The 13,574-nt window shown below is 30.7% G+C and overlaps 1 long non-coding RNA gene across 2 annotated transcripts in view; it reads right to left on the bottom strand.

Moving 5' to 3' along the window:
• LOC142324745 (uncharacterized) overlaps positions 1 to 13,574 on the bottom strand; it is a 185,984-nt gene that overhangs the window by 137,350 nt on the left and 35,060 nt on the right. For both annotated transcript variants that reach the window (XR_012756380.1, XR_012756379.1), the window contains exon 2: positions 13,078 to 13,203. This is a non-coding gene — a long non-coding RNA (uncharacterized LOC142324745). The remainder of the gene's footprint in view (positions 1 to 13,077; positions 13,204 to 13,574) is intronic.

Raw genomic sequence — 13,574 nt, 5'->3', positions numbered from 1 at the left:
CGTGTTTTTAGTTAGGTGATCCCAAAAAATTGTGCTTGGGATGAAAGTTGGCACCGTGTAATTCTGAGGGGAGGGTTCACGCTATGGCTATTATGTTTTCTCCACCCACACGCATCAGTGGGGAATCAGGGTTTACTTATGGTGGCAATGGTGAAACTCGACATATGATGAACCTGTGAGGAGTGCGGGTAGGACATGTGCTAAGCGAGTCTGGATCTGATAGGCTGTCCCCGGCAAGGTTAACCATTCAACAGATTAACACGCCGGTAACGTGGAAAACGAGTTCGGCATGTATTTCTATGTAAAGGGAGGGATCCGGACGGATAAGCACCTTACATAGGAGCAAGAAAGGTTGGGCAAAGACTTTATTCATAGCACTTCAAGGTGATAGTGTTATCCTAAAATACGAAGAACACTCTCCTTGTGGATGCGAAAAATATTCTTGGAGGTTGGGAATGGCTATGAGGGGTGAGAGGAGGCCATAAAAAAAATTAAAAAAAATTATCTACGCCTATCAACCAGCTCGTCACTCACATTTGTTCTCCCGTTTCCGAACATTTAGCAGGTTTTTATGATCGTAGGGGATGATATTCATTCTCATCGTATATCTCAACAATTTGCTGACGAATTTCCCACACGTGTAATTATTTGGTTACAAAAATCGGACTACCGAACGCAGTTCTGTAATCGATGAAACATCTAGAGGAAACGGCCTGTTGAACACGATAATGGATATATACTGAACGATGTACAGAACTGCTGCTGGGGGACGGTGAAAACACCAACAAAGCCAGTGCTGCATCAGAACACAATAATGTATTCCTTTCAGTTTAAAAGACGGCTAAGGTGTACCTCATCTTTTGATGCACTTGTTGAATCGTGTACAGTAGTGATTACAACGTGGTGACGTACACTTTTTTCAGAATCATCATATATTCTAACACATTATACTTATTATAAGGTTATTAGAATTTATTGGATGATACTTATATAGATTAATTAATAGTGTTAAATAATTTTTGTTTTAGAAAATTAAAAAAATTGTTTTTTTTTTCAGGTGTATTAATTGTCATTTATACTGCTTTTGTATAATTATCTCAATTTCAAAACGTCTGGACTCTCGGTAATGTTTCATGTATATTATTAATTACATAGTCGTAACGTACAGTTTTTTCAGCATCGTGTGGTATTCTAACAGTTTATAGTTGTATGATTACTAGATAGATTTAATTGGATAATAGCCCTATGTTAAATTAATTTGAAAACACATAAAGGAATGTAAAATAGCGTCAAACCAATTAAATAAAAGAAAAACCTATAGTATATAGTACTCTCATGGCGGTATAAATACTGTCATAAGTAGCTTATTTTATCAGTGCAAGATTTAAATAAACAGTTCTATTAGATAGTATATTTTTAACTGAATTCTGAATTTGTAGATTTTGAAAGATACGGTGTAATTGTTGCTTATATATTTAATATTAATGAAATATTTATTTTTGACAAATAGTAATTTTCTTTTTATTTCTTTAATAAATAGGGTTTTGTATTTTTTCTCATGATTATAATTTGTGGTGATTGATTAAACGATTATGTTTTGAATGGTGTTGCAGATGTGTTGTTTTTTATAACTATTAAAAAAATTACAAAAAATATTCTTTTAACATAATTCTTTTGTTCTATTGTTACAGGTACGATACAGGCGATTTACTTCATAGGTTAAAGACTGTGGATTATTTGAACAGCGTTAACTTTACTTAAATATTTATCTCTGTTAATGTAATACTATCGACTGGAAGGAGGATTATTTATTTCGTAGCAGGTGGTTCTTTTTCCAGTATGTTAAACTAATCATTTTACAGATTTATCAACAAACTTATTTATATATATTTTTAAATATGTAAATACATTATTATATTATTCGTTTAATAAATATATACATGGTATTTTAAGAAAAATTTCGTGTTCGCCCAGGTAAGTACCACTGTAGGTTGTGTTTATTTTTTATTCATATATTTTTATACCATTTGTGTTTTTTCAGGTTTTTTATGCATTTAATTTTTTCGGTTATGTTTCAGTTTTAAGTCGTGTTCGTATTCCAAACAGTACACTTTGGTGAAAGTTATTAGAAACAGGATTTTAATTTTTTTTATTGATTATTATATTGTAGGATTGGCTGTATAAAAGGTATGTAAAACATGACTATATCTTGAAAATAGGAGGAAAAAAAATATTTTTCATGCATGTTTTTTGGAAAAGTTCCAATATCGGATCATAAAATTTACTTCTCGCGTTAAATAATTTTTATGGCGATTTTCTTTAATTCTGATATTTGTGTAATATCATATATGCTATTTTTAACTGTTTGTAGAACTCTATTCATTAATAAATGTTTAGGTTACTGTATTGCCTTGGTTTAGTTGTTCGGTTAGCTTTAGTAGAGTGATTTGTGTAGTTATTTGGTATTTGCATATGTATTGAGCATGTTCTGTGTGTGCTTAGTTGACGCATTGTTAAAAAGAATGTTCTTAGGATACAAATATACGATCACCCCTTCAAAAGTACAGCCTGATTCTAATGCAGATCCTAAAATTCAAGAAAATATTTGTGATAAGTATTCACTATCATCAGCATATTTTCCAACAGGTAATAATAATTTTTTTATGATGATTATTAGATAATATAACTATTGTTTCATTAATATCATGAAGAATAAACTTCTTTTTTTTTGTTTTCAGGTACATATGTTACATGTATAGAAATGTTTGCTTAATATTAAATTCATACTATTTCAAAGAGCTGTTCGGTGTGACTAATACATGATGTTCAGTATTAATTCCATAACGGTAGGAAACATTTTTCTAAGTAACTTAGTGCTATATTTTTTGTTGGTTTATACATATTGATTTAAAATTATAAGATTTTATTGTAAAACATCCATGTATAGTTATATAATATTATATTTCATTATTGTTTGAGATTTAAAAAATATGTTTATTTGTGTTTCAGATGCATGATTTGTCATTTAAGTACCGTAATTATTTTAAAATTATGCCACTTTCAAGACTTTCTAGCTGATTAATATATAATATTCAGTATAATTTAAATAGCGGTAATGTACTGTTTTGTTAGCATCTTCACATTAACTAACAGTTTTTACTTATTATACCATTAATAGATTTTATTCGATAATACGCACATAGATTAATAATAAAATCATAAATTTTTGTTTAAGACTATTAAAATACTTATAAATTATTATTTTTTTTGTTGTTTCAGGTGTCATTGTTATCATTTAACAAACTACTTATTTATAAATGGATTCTTTGAAGACTGCTTGACAGTGAGTACAGTAAGAGGGACGATCAGAATGTAAGGTACAGCCAGTCTATTAAACAAACATATATTTTTAAGTCAAACCTACATGTTTATATATATCTTTTGACTGCCTGTATTTTTGTGTATCCATTTATGTGTTTCTCACTCAGTTTAAATAGTGTAATGTAGCACCCAGCTCTCATCCAGTATGCGGATTTCTTTCAAAACATGTGGACCAGTCGTGGAATATTGTTGATGAAAATAAAAGAGCTGATGCGAAAAGTTGATGTCTGTGGTTGTCGGTCAACAGATGTGGCACAATTTGTGCACACATGTTGGGGTAACCAAGCTTATCTTTAAAGAATTCGCATACACAATACTTTCGCAGTCGTTATCTTCACTTGCAATTTCTCCAATTTTACTGCGCCGGTTATTCATTATCATTTCATTCACGGTTTCCGATTAACCCATCGTGTTTTCAGTTAGGTGATCCCAAAAAATTGTGCTTTGGATGAAAGTTGGCACCGTGTAATTCGTGGGGGGGGGGGGTTCACGCTATGGCTATTATGTTTTGTCCACCTACACGCATCAGTGGGGAATCAGGGCATACTTATGGTGGCAATGGTGAAACTCGACATATGATGAACCTGTGAGGAGTGCGGGAAGGACATGTGCTAAGCGAGTCTGGATCTGATAGGCTGTCCCCGGCAAGGGTAACCATTCAATCGATTAACACGCCGGTAACGTGGAAAACGAGGTCGGCATGTATTTCTATGTAAAGGCAGGGATCCGGACGGATAAGCACTTTAGATAGGAGCAAGAAAGGGTGGGCAAAGATTTTATTCATAGCACTTCAAGGTGATAGTGTTATCCTAAAATACGAAGAACACTCTCCTTGTGGGTGCGAAAAATATTCTTGGAGGTTGGGAATGGCTATCAGGGGTGAGAGGAGGCCATAAAAAAAAAAAAAAAAAAATTATGTACGCCTATCAACCAGCTCGTCACTCACATTTGTTCTCCCGTTTCCGAACATTTTGCAGGTTTTTATGATCGTAGAGTATGATATTCAATCTCATCGTATATCTTAACAATTTGCTGACGAATTTCCCACACGTGTAATTATTTGGTTACAAAAATCGGACTACCGAACGCAGTTCTGTAATCGATGAAACATCTAGAGGAAACGGCGTGTTGAACACGATAATGGATATATACTGAACGATGTACAGAACTGCTGCTGGGGGACGGTGAAAACACCAACAAAGCCAGTGCTGCATCAGAACACATTAATGTATTCCTTTCAGTTTAAAAGACGGCTAAGGTGTACCTCATCTTTTGATGCACTTGTTGAATCGTGTACAGTAGTGATTACAACGTGGTGACGTACACTTTTTTCAGCATCATCATATATTCTAACACATTATACTTATTATAAGGTTATTAGAATTTATTGGATGATACTTATATAGATTAATTAATAGTGTTAAATAATTTTTGTTTTAGATAATTAAAAAAATTGTTTTTTTTTTCAGGTGTATTAATTGTCATTTATACTGCTTTTGTATAATTATCTCAATTTCAAAACGTCTGGACTCTCGGTAATGTTTCATGTATATTATTAATTACATAGTCGTAACGTACAGTTTTTTCAGCATCGTGTGGTATTCTAACAGTTTATAGTTGTATGATTACTAGATAGATTTAATTGGATAATAGCCCTATGTTAAATTAATTTGAAAACACATAAAGGAATGTAAAATAGCGTCAAACCAATTAAATAAAAGAAAAACCTATAGTATTTAGTACTCTCATGGCGGTATAAATACTGTCATAAGTAGGTCATTTTATCAGTGCAAGATTTAAATAAACAGTTCTATTAGATAGTATATTTTTAACTGAATTCTGAATTTGTAGATTTTGAAAGATACGGTGTAATTGTTGCTTATATATTTAATATTAATGAAATATTTATTTTTGACAAATAGTAATTTTCTTTTTATTTCTTTAATAAATAGGGTTTTGTATTTTTTCTCATGATTATAATTTGTGGTGATTGATTAAACGATTATGTTTTGAATGGTGTTGCAGATGTGTTGTTTTTTATAACTATTAAAAAAATTACAAAAAATATTCTTTTAACATAATTCTTTTGTTCTATTGTTACAGGTACGATACAGGCGATTTACTTCATAGGTTAAAGACTGTGGATTATTTGAACAGCGTTAACTTTACTTAAATATTTATCTCTGTTAATGTAATACTATCGACTGGAAGGAGGATTATTTATTTCGTAGCAGGTGGTTCTTTTTCCAGTATGTTAAACTAATCATTTTACAGATTTATCAACAAACTTATTTATATATATTTTTAAATATGTAAATACATTATTATATTATTCGTTTAATAAATATATACATGGTATTTTAAGAAAAATTTCGTGTTCGCCCAGGTAAGTACCACTGTAGGTTGTGTTTATTTTTTATTCATATATTTTTATACATTTGTGTTTTTTCAGGTTTTTTATGCATTTAATTTTTTCGGTTATGTTTCAGTTTTAAGTCGTGTTCGTATTCCAAACAGTACACTTTGGTGAAAGTTATTAGAAACAGGATTTTAATTTTTTTTATTGATTATTATATTGTAGGATTGGCTGTATAAAAGGTATGTAAAACATGACTATATCTTGAAAATAGGAGGAAAAAAAATATTTTTCATGCATGTTTTTTGGAAAAGTTCCAATATCGGATCATACAATTTACTTCTCGCGTTAAATAATTTTTATGGCGATTTTCTTTAATTCTGATATTTTTGTAATATCATATATACTATTTTTAACTGTTTGTAGAACTCTATTCATTAATAAATGTTTAGGTTACTGTATTGCCTTGGTTTAGTTGTTCGGTTAGCTTTAGTAGAGTGATTTGTGTAGTTATTTGGTATTTGCATATGTATTGAGCATGTTCTGTGTGTGCTTAGTTGACGCATTGTTAAAAAGAATGTTCTTAGGATACAAATATACGATCACCCCTTCAAAAGTACAGCCTGATTCTAATGCAGATCCTAAAATTCAAGAAAATATTTGTGATAAGTATTCACTATCATCAGCATATTTTCCAACAGGTAATAATAATTTTTTTATGATGATTATTAGATAATATAACTATTGTTTCATTAATATCATGAAGAATAAACTTCTTTTTTTTTGTTTTCAGGTACATATGTTACATGTATAGAAATGTTTGCTTAATATTAAATTCATCCTATTTCAAAGAGCTGTTCGGTGTGACTAATACATGATATTCAGTATTAATTCCATAACGGTAGGAAACATTTTTCTAAGTAACTTAGTGCTATATTTTTTGTTGGTTTATACATATTGATTTAAAATTATAAGATTTTATTGTAAAACATCCATGTATAGTTAATTAATATTATATTTGATTATTGTTTGAGATTTAAAAAATATGTTTATTTGTGTTTCAGATGCATGATTTGTCATTTAAGTACTGTTCTTATTTTAAAATTATGCCACTTTCAAGACGTTCGACCTGATTAATATATAATGTTCAGTATAATTTAAATAGCGGTAATGTACTGTTTTGTTAGCATCTTCACATTAACTAACAGTTTTTACTTATTATACGATTAATAGATTTTATTAGATAATACGCACATAGATTAATAATAAAATCATAAATTTTTGTTTAAGACTATTAAAATACTTATAAATTATTATTTTTTTCGTTGTTTCAGATGTCATTGTTATCATTTAACAAACTACTTATTTATAAATGGATTCTTTGAAGACTGCTTGACAGTGAGTACAATAAGAGGGACGATCAGAATGTAAGGTACAGCCAGTCTATTAAACAAACATATATTTTTAAGACAAACCTACATGTTTATGTATATCTTTTGACTGCCTGTATTTTTGTGTATCCATTTATGTGTTTCTCACTCAGTTTAAATAGTGTAATGTAGCACCCAGCTCTCATCCAGTATGCGGATTTCTTTCAAAACATGTGGACCAGTCATGGAATATTGTTGATGAAAATAAAAGAGCTGATGCGAAAAGTTGATGTCTGTGGTTGTCGGTCAACAGATGTGGCACAATTTGTGCACACATGTTGGGGTAACCAAGCTTATCTTTAAAGAATTCGCATACACAATACTTTCGCAGTCGTTATCTTCACTTGCAATTTTTTCCAATTTTACTGCGCCGGTTATTCATTATCATTTCATTCACGGTGTCCGATTAACCCATCGTGTTTTTAGTTAGGTGATCCCAAAAAATTGTGCTTGGGATGAAAGTTGGCACCGTGTAATTCTGAGGGGAGGGTTCACGCTATGGCTATTATGTTTTCTCCACCCACACGCATCAGTGGGGAATCAGGGTTTACTTATGGTGGCAATGGTGAAACTCGACATATGATGAACCTGTGAGGAGTGCGGGTAGGACATGTGCTAAGCGAGTCTGGATCTGATAGGCTGTCCCCGGCAAGGTTAACCATTCAACAGATTAACACGCCGGTAACGTGGAAAACGAGTTCGGCATGTATTTCTATGTAAAGGGAGGGATCCGGACGGATAAGCACCTTACATAGGAGCAAGAAAGGTTGGGCAAAGACTTTATTCATAGCACTTCAAGGTGATAGTGTTATCCTAAAATACGAAGAACACTCTCCTTGTGGATGCGAAAAATATTCTTGGAGGTTGGGAATGGCTATGAGGGGTGAGAGGAGGCCATAAAAAAAATTAAAAAAAATTATCTACGCCTATCAACCAGCTCGTCACTCACATTTGTTCTCCCGTTTCCGAACATTTAGCAGGTTTTTATGATCGTAGGGGATGATATTCATTCTCATCGTATATCTCAACAATTTGCTGACGAATTTCCCACACGTGTAATTATTTGGTTACAAAAATCGGACTACCGAACGCAGTTCTGTAATCGATGAAACATCTAGAGGAAACGGCCTGTTGAACACGATAATGGATATATACTGAACGATGTACAGAACTGCTGCTGGGGGACGGTGAAAACACCAACAAAGCCAGTGCTGCATCAGAACACAATAATGTATTCCTTTCAGTTTAAAAGACGGCTAAGGTGTACCTCATCTTTTGATGCACTTGTTGAATCGTGTACAGTAGTGATTACAACGTGGTGACGTACACTTTTTTCAGAATCATCATATATTCTAACACATTATACTTATTATAAGGTTATTAGAATTTATTGGATGATACTTATATAGATTAATTAATAGTGTTAAATAATTTTTGTTTTAGAAAATTAAAAAAATTGTTTTTTTTTTCAGGTGTATTAATTGTCATTTATACTGCTTTTGTATAATTATCTCAATTTCAAAACGTCTGGACTCTCGGTAATGTTTCATGTATATTATTAATTACATAGTCGTAACGTACAGTTTTTTCAGCATCGTGTGGTATTCTAACAGTTTATAGTTGTATGATTACTAGATAGATTTAATTGGATAATAGCCCTATGTTAAATTAATTTGAAAACACATAAAGGAATGTAAAATAGCGTCAAACCAATTAAATAAAAGAAAAACCTATAGTATATAGTACTCTCATGGCGGTATAAATACTGTCATAAGTAGCTTATTTTATCAGTGCAAGATTTAAATAAACAGTTCTATTAGATAGTATATTTTTAACTGAATTCTGAATTTGTAGATTTTGAAAGATACGGTGTAATTGTTGCTTATATATTTAATATTAATGAAATATTTATTTTTGACAAATAGTAATTTTCTTTTTATTTCTTTAATAAATAGGGTTTTGTATTTTTTCTCATGATTATAATTTGTGGTGATTGATTAAACGATTATGTTTTGAATGGTGTTGCAGATGTGTTGTTTTTTATAACTATTAAAAAAATTACAAAAAATATTCTTTTAACATAATTCTTTTGTTCTATTGTTACAGGTACGATACAGGCGATTTACTTCATAGGTTAAAGACTGTGGATTATTTGAACAGCGTTAACTTTACTTAAATATTTATCTCTGTTAATGTAATACTATCGACTGGAAGGAGGATTATTTATTTCGTAGCAGGTGGTTCTTTTTCCAGTATGTTAAACTAATCATTTTACAGATTTATCAACAAACTTATTTATATATATTTTTAAATATGTAAATACATTATTATATTATTCGTTTAATAAATATATACATGGTATTTTAAGAAAAATTTCGTGTTCGCCCAGGTAAGTACCACTGTAGGTTGTGTTTATTTTTTATTCATATATTTTTATACCATTTGTGTTTTTTCAGGTTTTTTATGCATTTAATTTTTTCGGTTATGTTTCAGTTTTAAGTCGTGTTCGTATTCCAAACAGTACACTTTGGTGAAAGTTATTAGAAACAGGATTTTAATTTTTTTTATTGATTATTATATTGTAGGATTGGCTGTATAAAAGGTATGTAAAACATGACTATATCTTGAAAATAGGAGGAAAAAAAATATTTTTCATGCATGTTTTTTGGAAAAGTTCCAATATCGGATCATAAAATTTACTTCTCGCGTTAAATAATTTTTATGGCGATTTTCTTTAATTCTGATATTTGTGTAATATCATATATGCTATTTTTAACTGTTTGTAGAACTCTATTCATTAATAAATGTTTAGGTTACTGTATTGCCTTGGTTTAGTTGTTCGGTTAGCTTTAGTAGAGTGATTTGTGTAGTTATTTGGTATTTGCATATGTATTGAGCATGTTCTGTGTGTGCTTAGTTGACGCATTGTTAAAAAGAATGTTCTTAGGATACAAATATACGATCACCCCTTCAAAAGTACAGCCTGATTCTAATGCAGATCCTAAAATTCAAGAAAATATTTGTGATAAGTATTCACTATCATCAGCATATTTTCTAACAGGTCATCTCACCGATTTCTAACGAATCGGTTTCAAGTGGTTGTTAGTGCTATTCGGCATTTTATATCGCTCCTGCTTCGTCCATCTTTAGTAATTTTACTTCCCAAATAACAAAGTTCTTCTACCTCCATAATCTTTTCTCCTCCTATTACCACATTCAGCGGTCCATCTTTGTTATTTCTACTACATTTCATTACTTTTTTTTTGTTCTTGTTTATTTTCACGCGATAGTTCTTGCGTAGCACTTCATCTATGCCGTTCATTGTTTCTTCTAAATCCTTTTTACTCTCGGTTAGAATTACTATATCATCAGCAAATCATAGCATCTTTTTCTTTTCACCTTGTACTGTTACTCCGAATGTAAATTGTTCTCTAACATCATTGACGGCTAGTTCCATGTAAAGATTAAAAAGTAACGGAGATAGAGAACATCCTTTTCGGACTTTCTTTCTTATTACGGCTTCTTTCTTATGTTCTTCAATTATTATTGTTGCTGTTTGGTTCCTGTACATCTTAGCAATTGTTCTTCTATCTCTGTGTTTGAACCCTAATTTTTTTAAAATGCTGAACATTTTATTTTAGTCTACTTTATCGAATGCCTTTTCTAGGTCTATAAACGCCAAGTATGTCCGTTTTTTTTCTTTAATCTTCCTTCTACTATTAATCTGAAGCCTAAAATTGCTTCCCTTGTCCCTATACTTTTCCTGAAACCAAATCGGTCTTCTCCTAACCCTTCTTCCACTCTCCTCTCAATTCTTCTGTATAAAATTCTAGTTAAGATTTTTGATGCATGACTAGTTAAACTAATTGTTCTGTATTCTTCACATTTATCTGCCACTGCTTTCTTTCGTATCATGACTATAACACTTTTTTTGAAGTCTGACGGAAATTCCCCTTTTTCATGAATATTACACACCAGCTTGTATAATCTATCAATCGCTTCCGCACCTGCACTGCGCAGTAATTCTACAGGTATTCCAGGAGCCTTTCTGCCTTTTAAATCTTTTAATGCTCTCTTAAATTCAGATCTCAGTATTATTTCTCCCATTTCATCCTCCTCAACTTCCTCTTCTTCCTCTATAACACCATTTTCTAATTCATTTCCTCCGTATAACTCTTCAATATATTCCACCCATCTATCGACTTACCTTTCGTATTATATATCGGTGTACCATCTTTGTTTAACACATTATTAGATTTTAATTTATGTACCTTTACGGTAAGGGATAAGTAAAATGTTGCTGGAATTGTAAGAAGATGGGGCTTGTCGTATGCTAAACATGCAACGGTTGTCGTATCGAGTAAATTTGAAGTTTATTTAACTTTAAGGTGGATCTTTTTTATCCTCTACTACTTAGCACCGATTTAATCTACCTCCGCCTTCCGACATACCAAAAGGGATTTTTTGGTATATGTTACAATAATAATGATAGAATATTTTTCGAGTAATTGGTAATAATTTTTGTTTTCTTTACAAAATAAGGTGTTCCGTTCTTATCTCTTAGTCACAGTGGTTTTAGTTTTCCTTTGAGTTACGATCATGCATATATTCTTTGTTAAACTTAAATCTGTGTTAGCATTTTTATGCAAACCAAATTGTTAAATATCTTTTTTTTTGTTTAATTTTCATAGTAATGTAGGCTAGTTTTTGTGAAAAATTTTAAATAATCTTAGGTGGGAGCTAATTATTTTTTTAAATTGCTTTAGTTTAGTTTTACTATTTCTTATCTGTGTTAATTTGTTCATTAACTCATTAAACTTTTTTTTTGTACTTTGCAGTGCAATTTATCGAAACAGTATATCATAAAAAAAATAGCCTAATTTTAAATTATACTGTAAAAAGTAGTTAAAAAATGAGTGTAATAATAAAAAAAGGAATGAGTTGGGGATGGTGGAGCCTAAAAAAAATTAAAATATCGATGTATTTTTCTCGGTAAACGGAAGTAGCATAACATTATGAAAGTCGGGAAATTTTTATTAAAATGGTCAGGAAAAACGATTTTTAAAATTTAGTGGGAATCCTGTTAAAAGTAAACTGGAGATAGCGGTCTTATACCAAAAAATATATTTTTAAGTATTTTACTGATGAGCAATTATTTAAGAAGTTCTGTACACCATTTTTGAAACTGTCGAAGAATGTTTTTTTTTTATATCAAAAGTTTTATTTTTTTAATGCATTTTAAGATAATGTATCATAATTCCACCCGTTACGGTTAAAATGTTTGAACTCTCTCTTTTGGGAAGCTGAAAAGGGTGTGATGGTCTTACACCAAAAAATAAATAATTTCAAGGCAGGCAGCAGGTGTATAGTTGTTTAAGAAAGTCTGATGTGGACACCACATGACTTCCGTGTCCGCCTATTAAATTACATACACCATTTTTTTTTAATGAGAGGTACGTATAATTTTATTTCATTAATAACTTTTTTTGGTGTTGAATTATTATTAATTGTAAATTTTTTTTACAATCGGAGATTAATAATTGTTAATAAATCAATATATTTAAATTTTAAAAAAATAAATAAATAAAAAAGTCGGATTCAAACCGATATGTCTTCCCCTTGTAAGCTCGAAATATTTTATTAATTAAAATATTATTTGTCTGTAACTCTGGAACCGATGAAAATAAGTATCGCTTATGATATATCGTTGAAAAGCTCTAAATGAGGTTTTGTTACTGCAGTTAAACCAGTCAAATAACTGAAGAAAATTAAAAAACAATATTAAGAGAAATAAATTCATGAGGACTGGATAATATTAACGAAAACTGAAAGATTATGACTTAGAATTAATATACAACACATTAGAAATGATGATCTTCATAATAACGAAAATTAATTTTATATACTCACCAACACACATACGGACATCATTAACTGTAAAATTTGCCCTAGGTACTTGCAATACCAGCCCAGTTTTCTCTTTAAATAAAAGCGGTGTGTTGAATCCATGTCGCTGTAAGTAAGCTAAATAAAAATCTGTAAACATAAAAGAAATACATTAATTAGCACAATCATAGAAGCATTAAAATAAACAAGTATATTTAATTATTACAAAAGCTGTAGTAATAACTGCATAGCTGAAATATACATTATATAAAAATGTGCCATATATGTTTTTATATTAAACAGCTACATCTACTTGTTGCGAGCAATGATATGCCGTTTCACAACTTTCACCGGTAGGGTATACAAATATGTGATGTAGATAAAGTGTAGACACTATAGAGTGCATGTTGTAGATTGTATGTTGTAATTGCTGAATTGACATGCACAACACGAGAATCATGTTACAGTTTATTATGGGAAAAATCCTTGTAATACACAATTAAATGCCTTTGATATAATTC

Source organism: Lycorma delicatula, chromosome 5 (genome assembly GCF_047948215.1).
Source record: "Lycorma delicatula isolate Av1 chromosome 5, ASM4794821v1, whole genome shotgun sequence".
Taxonomy (NCBI): Eukaryota; Metazoa; Arthropoda; class Insecta; order Hemiptera; family Fulgoridae; genus Lycorma; species Lycorma delicatula.
Note: the sequence above shows the minus strand (reverse complement) of the source record. Positions and strands in the feature narration are given on the sequence as shown.